Below are 12,120 nucleotides of genomic sequence, written 5' to 3'. Positions count from 1 at the left end.
GTGATCAATAGAGGCTTATTTTATGGCATGTTCAGGGTATCGCTCTTACATTACTCATATTCTAGAGTTGTAGTCTTATCTTTCTAATAATATTCATTATTATTTATATTATTTTGTATATTTTAATACTCTTATATGATCTAATATTTATATGGGACCTTTCATCATTTGATTATAGGATGTTCTGCAAACGACATCCCAACAAAATAACACCATAAACTGTCCAAAATAGTCATTCTGCTCCAGAAAAGCCTGTTTTCCCCCTCATACAGAAGCAGAGCAGCAGGCTATTAATCCAACACACACACACACACACACACACACACACACACTCACACACGTCTCACCTTGGTAGTTATTTATTTCCATTTTCTTCCTCCTCTCATCGTTACTGGTGCTGCTGTCGCTCCCTGTTGAGCCCAAACGGAGAGTTAATAATCAGAACAGTCTGTAACACACACACACACACACACACACACACACACACACACACACACACACACACACACACACACACACACACACACACCAACACCTGGATGGGGTGAGAAAAGGGCAAGGTGTGTAAAAACAAAGGTAACAGTGAGACATCTGTGACTTATTGTTTCCATCTGGTATAAAGAACTGCACATATGTATTTATATCTATATTTATTTATTTATTCATTCATCTTTCTAGTTTTTAATGTCTTCAGTTATTTTCACAGAGAATAAATAAACTCAGAGTCCGTGTAGTTTAACACCTTTCAGCCCCAAAGGCTCACATCTGTACGGTCAAATGGTTCAAACACAGCAGTTTCACACCCAGTTATCATAGCCTGAAACCTGTTAAAGATAGATAGATGGATAGATGGATGGATAGGTAGGTAGGTAGGTGGGTGAGTGGGTATGTGGGTAGGATAGATAGATAGATAGATAGATAGATAGATAGATAGATAGATAGAAAGAATCCCATTCATTTCACTGAAAAATACCTCAAAAAGACATTATTTAACCTATTTAGCCTCAATATAAAACTGTATTTTTGGTAAATTTCTCTCAAAATCTACCTGACAAATAATGTCATTTAAATTACATTGTACTTCATTTTGTGTTATGGTTCATAATAGGTATATAATAATATGTTTTTTTTGGTATATTGCCCCATAGTATTTCCATTTACAGCATTTCAGTGTTAATACTACAGACAAAGATAGATAGATAGATAGATAGATAGATAGATAGATAGATAGATACCAACAAACACACTGACAGCACCTCCAACAACAGAGCTCCTCCACATGACAGACCTATCATATATCACCAGTGTTAGCTGTAGTCTACATTACAAGGCCGTATTATATATAATATATAATACATAATATATCCTCTTTACACAAAGTGTCTTTTTCATCAAGCCTGAGGTGCAATTTCACCCTTAAAATGCGCCTTTCCCCTTTAATTCCCGCGTTACTACTCCCAAAAAACACCAAAAAATGCACAGTGTCCACAGCCGGTGCAGCTCCAGGCTAAAGTAGCCCACTGACACAGATACCATTCATCATCACACCAAGCCCTAGTGGCCCGCAGGGAGCCTGAGTGCCCATGGGCAAGGTGTCATTCACCCTCCGGTGCGCACCGCGCTGTGCACCACCGTGACCTCAGGATGCGCCAAAATGCCCCAAAAAAACCTTGGACTACTACACTAGTCCCCGTGTGTGTGTGTGTGTGTGTGTGTGTGTGTGTGTGTGTGTGTGTGTGTGTGTGTGTGTGTGTGTGTAGCAGAGATAATATCAGGATGAGCCGGGGCAGATAAGCACCACACCGACAGACACGTTATTCATTATCCCGGCCTGGACGCAGATAACGCGGGAGTGAGAGAGGAGGCAGAGTCCGAGCCAAAGATGATCTTATTCGGAGAGAGGAAAAAAAAAAAAAAAAAAAAAAAAAGCAAACCAGGCGACATAAGTGCCGATTCCTCTGGAGGGAAACACCGGGGCTGGATTCAGTGATTCCGTATCCAAGCAGGCAGCATCCACCCCGAGATGAATCCTGAATAAACACCGCCGATAAGCATCGATCATCCGCGCGCGCGAGGACATCGACGCGAGGAGCAGCCGATCGGAGGAATGACAGCGGGGGTCTTACCTGCTGCTGCTGCCGGGGACCAGGCGGGGATCAGACGGCTGTGGACATCCGGAGAGATGGATGCTGCTGGATGATGTGAGAAGAGGAGGAGGCAGAGAGAGAGAGAGAGAGAGAGAGAGAGAGAGAGAGAGAGAGAGAGAGAGAGAGAGAGAGAGAGGACCGGGGTGAAACTGACCATGCGCACAAACCTGCCCGTGGTTTCCTCTGCTGGAGTCTGTGGAGCTGATGAAAGGTGAACCGAGCTGATGTCACCTCAATATATTAATAAACCCTGCAGTGAAAATGTGCATAAAAACCCTCCAATTAAATTTATAAATGAGTGAGGAGTGAGGAGGAGGAGGAGGAGGAGGAGGAGGAGGAGGGTAAAATAGGGGGAAGATGCCCCCTATGAAAATTATTTTAATTACTTATATACACCAACCGTTGACCCATCTGTTTTGACTTTTCCTTCCTTCCTTCCTTCCTTCCTTCATTCTTTCTTTCCTCCACCCTTCCTTCTTTCCTTCCTTCCTCTTTTACTTTCTCCCTCCCTCCTTTCCTTCCTTCTTCCTCCCTTTCTACCTCCCTCCCTGCCTTCTTTTCTCCCTCCCTCCTTTCCTTCCTTCTTCCCTCCCTCCCTTCCCTCCTTCTTCCTTCCTTCCTCCCTTCCTCTTTTCTTCCTCCCTTCCTTCTCTCCTTCCTTCCTTCTTCCTCCCTTCCTTCCTCCCTCCATAATTTCCTTCCTTCTTCCTCCCTTCCTTCCTTTCTCCCTCCCTCCCTCCTTTCCTTCCTTCTTCCTCCCTTCCTCCCTCCTTTCCTTCCTTGACTTGAGGACAGGAGGGTTAAATAACACCTGGAGTAATTTTAATTTTATTTATCTACAGATTTTGTAATTAATATAATCATTTTTTAAATTAATTTATATCCTACTTTGAGTCATATATCATCTTTAACTCATTTAAAATGTCAATTCTGGTTAATTCTAACTTTTTTTAATTAAAGGAGCAGCGTGTGTAGTTCAGGGACTTCTAGTAGAAATGGAATAAAATATTCATAAGTGTGTTTTAATGAGCGTTTAATTGGGTTCTCTTTATAGAATGACACCTTTATATCTACATAGGAAGTCCTTCTGTCCTCCCTCCTTTCCTTCCTTCTTCCTTCCATTCCTCCCTCCCTACCTCCTTCCTCCCCCTTCCCTCCCTCCCTCATTTCCTTCCTTCTTCCCTCCTTTCCTTCCTTCTACCTTCTTCCCTCCTTCCTTCCTTCCTTCTTTCTTTCTTTCCTCCCTCCCTTCCTTCTTTACTCCCTCCTTTCCTTCCTTCTTCCTTTCCTTCCTCTCTCCCTCCTTTCCTTCCTCCTTTCCTCCCTCATTTCCCTCCTCCTTCCTCCTTTCCTTCCTTCCTGCTTTCCTTCCCTCCCTCCTTCCTTCCTCCCTTCGCCTTCCTCCCTCCTTTCCTTCCTTCCTTCTTCCTTCCTCCCTCCCTCCCTCCTTCCCCTCCTCCTTCCTCTCCTTCCTTCTTTCTGCCTCCCTCCTTCCCTCCCTTCCTTAACTCGAGGACAACACGAGGGTTAAGCTTCCTTGATGCCTCTGAATCTTACATACTGCACCTTTAAATCTAGATAAACCTGTCTGAGCTCCTTTTCATCGTCTCTGACAATCTGCATATAAATTAGATCTAAATTCCTCACTCTGTCCCTTTTTCCAATTTAACCAAATTGTCCAATCTTTCTTTTATTATCTCGCTAAAATCTGTTCATTCCTGAGCTTCAGAGACTCTGAATCCGTCGTTCATGGTTTCATTTCCTCAGGTTTAAATCTCCGTAACTAACTGGAATAAATCAGAAACTGTGCAGAAAGTAGCAGCTAGAAACATTTTAACCTTTTATCTGCATATCTGTTGCTTCTGTCCTCCCTCCTTTCCTTCCTTCTTCCTTCCATTCCTTCCTTCCTCCCTCCCTCCTTCCCTCCTTTCCTTCCTTCTTCCCTCCTACCTTTCTTCCTTCCTTCTTTCATCCTTCCTTCCTTCCTTCCTTTCCTCCCTCCCTCCCTTCTTTCATCCATCCTTCCTTACTTTCCTTCCTCCCTTCCTTTTCTTCCTTCTTTCCTCCCTCCTATCTACCTTTCTTCCTTCTTTCTTTCCTCCCTCCTACCTATCTTTCTTCCTTCCTTCCTTCCTTTCCTCCCTCCCTTTCCTCCCTTCCTTCTTCCTCCCTCCCTCCTTCCCTCCCTTTCCTCCCTCCCTTCCTTCTTCCTCCCTCCCATCCTCCCTCCTTTCCTTCCTTCTTCCTCCCTTCCTTCCTTCCTTCCTCCCTCCCTCCCTCCCTCCCTCCCTTCTTCCTCCCTCCCTCCCTTCTTCCTCCCTTCCATCCTTCCTCCTTTCCTTCCTTCCAACCTCCCTCCTTTCCTTCCTTCCTTCCTTGACCCGAGGACAACAGGAGGGTTAATAATAATATTATTCTTAGATGTGAGTTGAGACACAGAGAGACAAAAATATCTCATTATAATAAAACAACACATCAACATAGAAAATGGATTTTATGTTTTCATTTTGGTCTTAATCTTCTCACTTGTCTCAAATTTAGAAGATGAATTACTCCGCGGGTGTGTGTGCAAAAGATTATAATCTCCGCTGAGAAACCATACCTGTTACCATAGCAACCTGTATCTATCTGCACTGTTGCATTGCTGTTTCTTTCTCTCAAATCAGCGATAATAAAAACATCAAATCTATCATTTACGATCTTTCCACACGGGGAAAATGTCACTTCTGTGTCTGTGCTGCTGACATTTCATCAGTTTGATCACAGCTTGTACGTCTGCTGCTCCGAACACTCTGGCGGGTTTCTCTGAGGGGGGGAAACATCCTCAGCATCTCAGCGAGTGTGACAAAGCTCTGTGCTCACAAGCAACACGAGCAGCCGTTCACCTGTTAAATAAATACAACAGGAAGAGTTTTACAGTGTTTAAAATCAGTGTGAGGGTAAATCTAAGATAATTAACTTCCTGTGACCCTGAATCCTCTCATAGGAACATTATATTTAGAGTTTGTTGGAGCTTTTACTTCATTCTGCTGAACTTTGACCTTTAATTGACTTGTTGGCCTCCTTCGTACACACCTTTCTGTGCCACCTAGTGGTAGAAAAAGCTCAATACAGCGTAAATATGAGACAGCAGGCTGATCCCCAGATAAAAGTGGATTACTACTACTACTATTACTACTAGTACTACTATAACTACTATTACTACTACTACTATTAATACAACAACTGCTACTACTATTACTACTACTACTACTATTATTTCTAGTACTACTGCTACTACTACTTTCTAGTACTAATACTACTACTTCTAGTACTACTACTACTATTACTACTACTATTAATACTACTACCACTACTGCTACTACTAGTACTAATAATAATAATAATAATAATTTAGTTTTTATAGCATCTTTCACTAAATGCAGCTTCACAATAAAATAAATTATACTTCACATGAAAACAAAATAAAGCATGTAAATAACATGAGATGGAAAATAAAATGCACTTCATAACATGAACAGAAATGAAATAAGTGAATATGCCATACATTTAATTGTAGTGGTGTTAATTTGAGACTTAATAAGCTTTGTTTCCTTTTTATTATAATTGGATTTTCTCTTTTTTTAAATGGTATGTTTTTGTGTAAAGCACACTGAGTCGCCCCTGTGTATGAATGCTCTATATAAATAAAGCTGCCTTACCTTTATAAGCAAACACTCATTAAGTGTTTCAGTCTGCACCTCCGTCTCTGAAGCCATAAGCAAACACAACCTCCATTGTGTTCACTACGACATGAAAGGAATTAAATATAGGACGTTTTTTTTTGTTCTGCTTTGAAATGAGAAAAAAACAACCAAGAGAAAAAAGCAAGAAGAGAAAGAAAGAACATGGAGACTTAAAGGTTTGGACGAGAGCATTTAAAAAGGGACCTTTGCCAAAATCACCAAGAAAGTGCGAATTAAAAAAAAAAATGTCTTTGCTTTTACTTCCTCTTTGAGACCATGACAACATAAAACATGGATTATTTCCCTCATCGAGCCTAAATGAGATGTTTTACAGCCTCTACAGACTCATTCACACCTCATTTGTTCTAAACTTTCATTAAAACATGTTAGAGACTCATTCTGTTCGAGTACAAGATGAAAAAATTTAAACTCAGCTTCATAAATGTCTCCAGCAGGATCTCTGATGTCAGCAGTGATTTGTGTTATTCTTCCTTTATACACTAAAGCACAACCTGTATCTATAGCAACCGTAGAACAACCTGTATCTATAGCAACCATAGAACACAATCTGTATCTATAGCAACCATAGAACACAATCTGTATCTATAGCAACCATAGAACAAAGTCATTTTCATTCAAGGGCCACATACAGCCCAATTTGATCTGATGTGGGCCGGACCATTAAAAATATGGAAGGAATGAGGGAAGAAAAGAAAGAAAGAAGGAAAAGAAGACAGGAAGGAAGGACAGGTGGAATGAAGGAGAAGAAGACCGGATGGATGGATGGAAGGAAGAAAGCAAAGATGGAAAGAGGGAAGAAAGGGAAGAAAGGAAGGAAAGATGGAATGAAGGAGAAGAAGACAGGAAGGAAAGAAGGAGGGAAGAAAGGAAGAAAGGAAGGAAGGAAGGAAGGAAAAATGGAAAGGGGAAAGAAAGGGAGGAAGGAAGAACAGACTGACAGAATGAGGGAAGGAAAGAAGGACAGAAGGTAGGAAAGATGAAAGGAAGGAAAAAAAGGGAGGAAGGACAGGTGGAATGAAGGAAAAGAAGACAGGAAGGATAGATGGAAGGAAGGAGGGAAGGGAGGAAGGACAGATGGAAAGAGGGAAGAAAGGGAGGAAGGAAGGACAGATGGACAGAAGGTAGGAAAGATGAAACTAAGGAAGAAAGGGAGGAAGGACAGATGGAAAGAAGGAAAAGAAGATAGGGAGGATAGATGGAAGATGGGCCGGATTGGACCACTCGGTGAGCTGGTTCTGTCCCACGAGCCGCATGTTTGACACCCCTGCAGTAACGGGACACTTTACAGAAGAAAAAGTGTGAGAAGAAACCAAAGTACACACAGTCTGTAACACACTAACAGAAACCTCAACCTCTGCTCCGGCTGTCAGTGTCGAGTCATGAATGTAAAAAAGCCCGGAGCAACCTGTGAGATGTAGAATAATCATCTCATGTCACGGCGGCTGGGATCGGTCTCTTTCCCGCCTCGGGCAGATTATCACCGCTCACCTTGTAGAAAACGTAAAGGTCAGGGAGGAAGAGAAAGTGTTGCACGTGGAAAGAAAGAGAGAGAGAGAGAAACGACTGAGAGGCTTTTCACAGGCCCTGAAAGTAAGAGGTGGCCTCAATACTTAGCCGGGGCTAATTTTAGATCGGGCCATTGTACTGAGGCTAACAGCGAGAGGATATTGTATTCATGAGGATATGAAGCATTGTGAGGGTTTCCTTTATTTCCTACAGTCTTCAGTTTCTAAGAGCCTGCTCTAATATTCTCCAGATCTCTCTATCTCTCTCTTTTTTTCTTTTTTTTTAAGTTAAAGATTTTTTTAAATTCATCTCCTGGACGCCAGAGGATACACAGTGAAATGCATAATGTAAAAAAAGTGTTATGTCGTTTACACACTAAAGCACAACCTGTATCTATAGCAACCACAGAACACAACCTGTATCTCTAGCAACCATAGAACAACCTGTATCTATAGCAACCATAGAACACAACCTGTATCTATAGCATACTGTTTATATTCTATCTACACCATCGCAGTATGTTCTGGGTCAGTTTTTGAAGAATCTCCTCAGAAGCCGATCTGACTGATCAATAAATGTGATGAAACCTTGATTCATGTTTCAAAGAGTAGAAAGAGGGTATTTTTAGGTTTTACACCCATTTATGGAGAAAAAACAGCTATTATCACATAATATGTCTTATTTTAACTAACCATCCTGTTGTTCTCTGGTCAAGTTGGACTCGAAGGACAAAAAGGTGTTAACTCAAAAAATGACGTATATCTTCATTTAACCTTTGTGTCGTCCTCCCGTCTGTTTTGACTGTTCCTTCTTTCCTTCCTTCCTTCCTTCTGTCCTTTCCTTCCTCCCTCCATCCCCCTTTCTTCCTTCCTTCCTCCCTCCTTTCCTTCCTTCCTTGACTCGAGGACAACAGGAGGGTTAAATGAGACTTATTGACCATCATTTCCATAAATATGTGTAAAACTTATTATTTATATAATTAATGGATTAAATGACAGTGTGTGTGTGTGTGTGTGTGTGTGTGTGTGTGTGTGTGTGTGTGTGTGTGTGTGTGTGTGTGTGTGTGTGTGTGTGTGTGTGTGTGTGAGAGGAGTGCTTTAGCGTCTTCCAGCTCATTATTTTGTTTTTTCCATCTCTCATCAGTAAGTAAAGGAGCTCTGATAAAGCGAACAGCTAATGACAGAAAGACGAGTGTATAAATGTTAATGTTGCTCTGCAGCTGCTCCAGGTGTAAATTACTTTAACAGGTTCAACATCACAACTTTTTTTTTTTCTTGTTTTTTTTTTTTTTAATAAAAGGTGATAATAACAGTCAGTGTGTGTTTGCAGCTTTCTGTAATTCAACACATCAGGATAAAAAATATGAATAAAGATGAATGAATCAAATAAATATAAATATAAAAGAACATAAGGCACAAAAAACACATTAAAGTAATTAAATGTGTCAGGTAGACGAGAGTTAAGCAAACTGTTCATTAAATAAATGAGTGGAAAACTTTTAGGTTCCAAATATCCTGCAGGATGTCGATCACTTGAACTCATCATAATGAATCTAATTAAATTCACTTCTGAGCTGAAAAACCTTCAATTATACATTTAGAGATAATTAAAATGTGTTTAATAAATCCAGGTTAAAAACACATCTCTTCTCCTGTGCTCTTATTTTAAAGCACTTTAACATTTTAATCTTTTATTTGCACTCTATGTCCTTTTAATGATTTTAAAGCTAATCATTATTTTATGCTGCAGCCTTATATTTAATGCTCTATTCTAGTTTTTATTTAATTTTTCTCTCTATTTTTCTGTACTTTGTTTTCATATTTGCATTATTAGATACAGATTTTACATACTGTGGATTATATGTGAGCTGTTTTAATTATAATACATCTTTCTTTATCAGTAGTTAAATGCAGTTTATCTGTTAAAAAACAACATATTAGCAGGAATATAAAGGTTTCTTACTGTAAATCACCTGATTCGCACATTATAGTTGATGCAAAGTACAATAACTGATTCATTTCTATTAGTATTTCCATTTAGGACTCTCTCCCAGTATTCCCAGTACAAGGTGACTTCATTACACATAACAAAATAAAAAGGACATTGTGTGGCTATTTTTGTGTTAGTTTGTTTTTGTTGTCTATCCACTCTTTAAAAAAAAAATAAAAAATTGATTGGCACGCAGGTGGTGGAGTGGTTAGAGCGCATACCATATACGCAGCCGACCCCGGGTTCGAATGCCGATCGGAGGTCCTTTGCTGCATGTCAAACCCCCTCTCTCTCCCATGTTTCCTGTCTATCTACTGATAAATAAAGGCGTCGATGCCAACAAAATCTTTAAAAAAAATAAAATTGATTGATTGATTTTTTTATTATTTTTTTATTATTATTATTATTTTTATTTATTTTATTATTATTATTTTTATTTATTTTATTATTAGTAGTAGTATTATTATTATCTTTAGTTATTATTTTATTATTATTATTATTATTATTATTATTATTATTAGTAGTAGTAGTAGTAGTAGTATTTATTTTATTATTATTATTATTATTTATTTTATTATTATTATTAATTTTATTATTATTTTTATTTATTTTATTATTATTATTATTATTATTATTTATTTTATTATTATTATTTGTATTTATTTTATTATTATTATTTTTATTTATTTTATTTTATTATTATAATTTTTCTTCTAATTTATTCTTGGTTATTGGTATGTTGTTTTTTTTTGGTGTCTAAATGTTTGTGAAGAAAAAGTTTCTACCTTGTTTCTGTGTATTAATCTTAAAAATCAATAAAAAATAAGCGAAAAAAATAAAAAATAAAAAATAAAAGGAGACATTAACGAGTCAAACGAACAAACAGAAAAAGCTGAAATTAAAGTTTTTTATTGTACAAAAACATTTGACTTGAATCTCCAGGATGTGAGTTAAAGAGTTAAAGAGTGTTCAGTGATACAAAACCTTCATTATTGTTAGTTTCTGAACGTCTGAGAGAAAAAAGTAGAAATTTAAATGTTAAAACCTGCAAAAGTTTTTGAAAGATTTCTAAACTTTAAAGAGTCAATAATGTTAAAGTGTAGATACTACACACGTACACGTACAAAACACCATGCTGCTTTCAATCCAGCACTTCATCATTACACATTATACAACAATAAATGGTTCATAACCATTCAAATAAAAAAAAAGGGGGGGAGGGAGGGCATTAAGAGATGGAATAACGGATTAGTAAAAAAAAAAAAAAAAAGGATAAAACATTTTTCCCCTCTGTGATAAAATCTCAACAGAAAAAAAAGATTTGATCATGTTTTAGAAAAATGTACAAACGCAGCTTGATTTGTCCCGACGGAAAAAACTATTTACACAAGTTTTTTTTTTTTTTTTTTTGGGGGGTTCAGATAAAGTTTTAATAAAGTTCAGATGTTTGTTTTTTGATCATGACGAAGTATTTCAATCCCTGATATATATTTCAAAATAAAATACCTTTTTTCTATCAAACCGTCGAGGTCACGGTGAAAGAAGCTAAAGAAAAAAAGAAAGAGAATACCACGGTTGTCATGGCAGCCAAAAATCTGACCCGAAATGTACTGATATGTTTCAAAATAAAATAACTGTTTGATGAAACGGTCGAGGTCACGGTGAAAACAGCTAAAAACAAAAAAAAAGAGACATTAAAAAAAAAAAAAAATGCCATGTGGTTGTCACGGCAACCAAAAATCTGACCCCGAAATGTACTGATATATTTCAAAATAAAATAACTTCAATATCAAACCGTCAAAGTCACGGTGAAAGAAGCTAAAAAAGAAAGAAACAAACAAACAAAGAAAAAAACAAAAATGTCGCGGTTGTCACGGCAACCAAAAATCTGACCCCGAAATGTACTGATATATTTCAAAATAAAATAACTTTTCTATCAAACCGTTGAGGTCACGGTTAAAGAAGCTAAAAAAAAAAAGAGAGAGGGAAAAAAAAAAAAAAAAAAGTCACGGTTGTCACGGCAACCAAAAATCTGACCCAAAACGTACCAAAAAAAAAAAAAACCCAGAAAAAAGAAGCTTATAATGAATTAATTGACTGAAGTGTTTCCTTTTGTTGTTCGTTTGTGTGCTCGTTCATGACCTCTAACCGACTAACGTGTAAATACATCATCGGCATTTTATTTTTATATCTGATTTGTTACATTTTAATACTTTCTGAACTTTAATGCGACCTGCAGGTGAAAAATCTGTTTCAGCGGATTTAACCGAGTAGATTTGAAGGATTTAAAAGAGAATTTAATTTGTACTTTTTTGTCAATGAATCTCATTTTTGGAGCCAAAACCAAACAATGAACTGATCTACTAACAAGTATTATGTGTGTCTGATTTATCTTATTGCTCTATTAAACTATTAAAAACACGTTATAGACTTATTTTCAGTCTCTGGAGAGCAGTTCTTTGTAAGGCAGACACTACTGAGCATGTGCAGTTTACAGCTTCATTAACTTATTGTGCTTCATATCACAACTTCTTCAGAAACTCTTTGAGAAAATGAATAATGTAGTATAAAAGGTTTTACACAGAACTGCTCTCTTGGGACTGAAAATGTGAGTATTACTGTGTTACTGAACCATGTTGTTGCTCAGTTATCAGTATTACTCTATTTTTAGCTTAATTTAAAGTCCATTTTAACACTTTTAATTCATTTTAAGCACTTTTAATTGCCTTTAT

Source organism: Scomber japonicus, chromosome 3, assembly GCF_027409825.1.
Source record: "Scomber japonicus isolate fScoJap1 chromosome 3, fScoJap1.pri, whole genome shotgun sequence".
Lineage (NCBI taxonomy): Eukaryota > Metazoa > Chordata > Actinopteri > Scombriformes > Scombridae > Scomber > Scomber japonicus.
The sequence above is the reverse complement of the archived record's forward strand: the minus strand, read 5'-3'. Positions refer to the sequence as shown.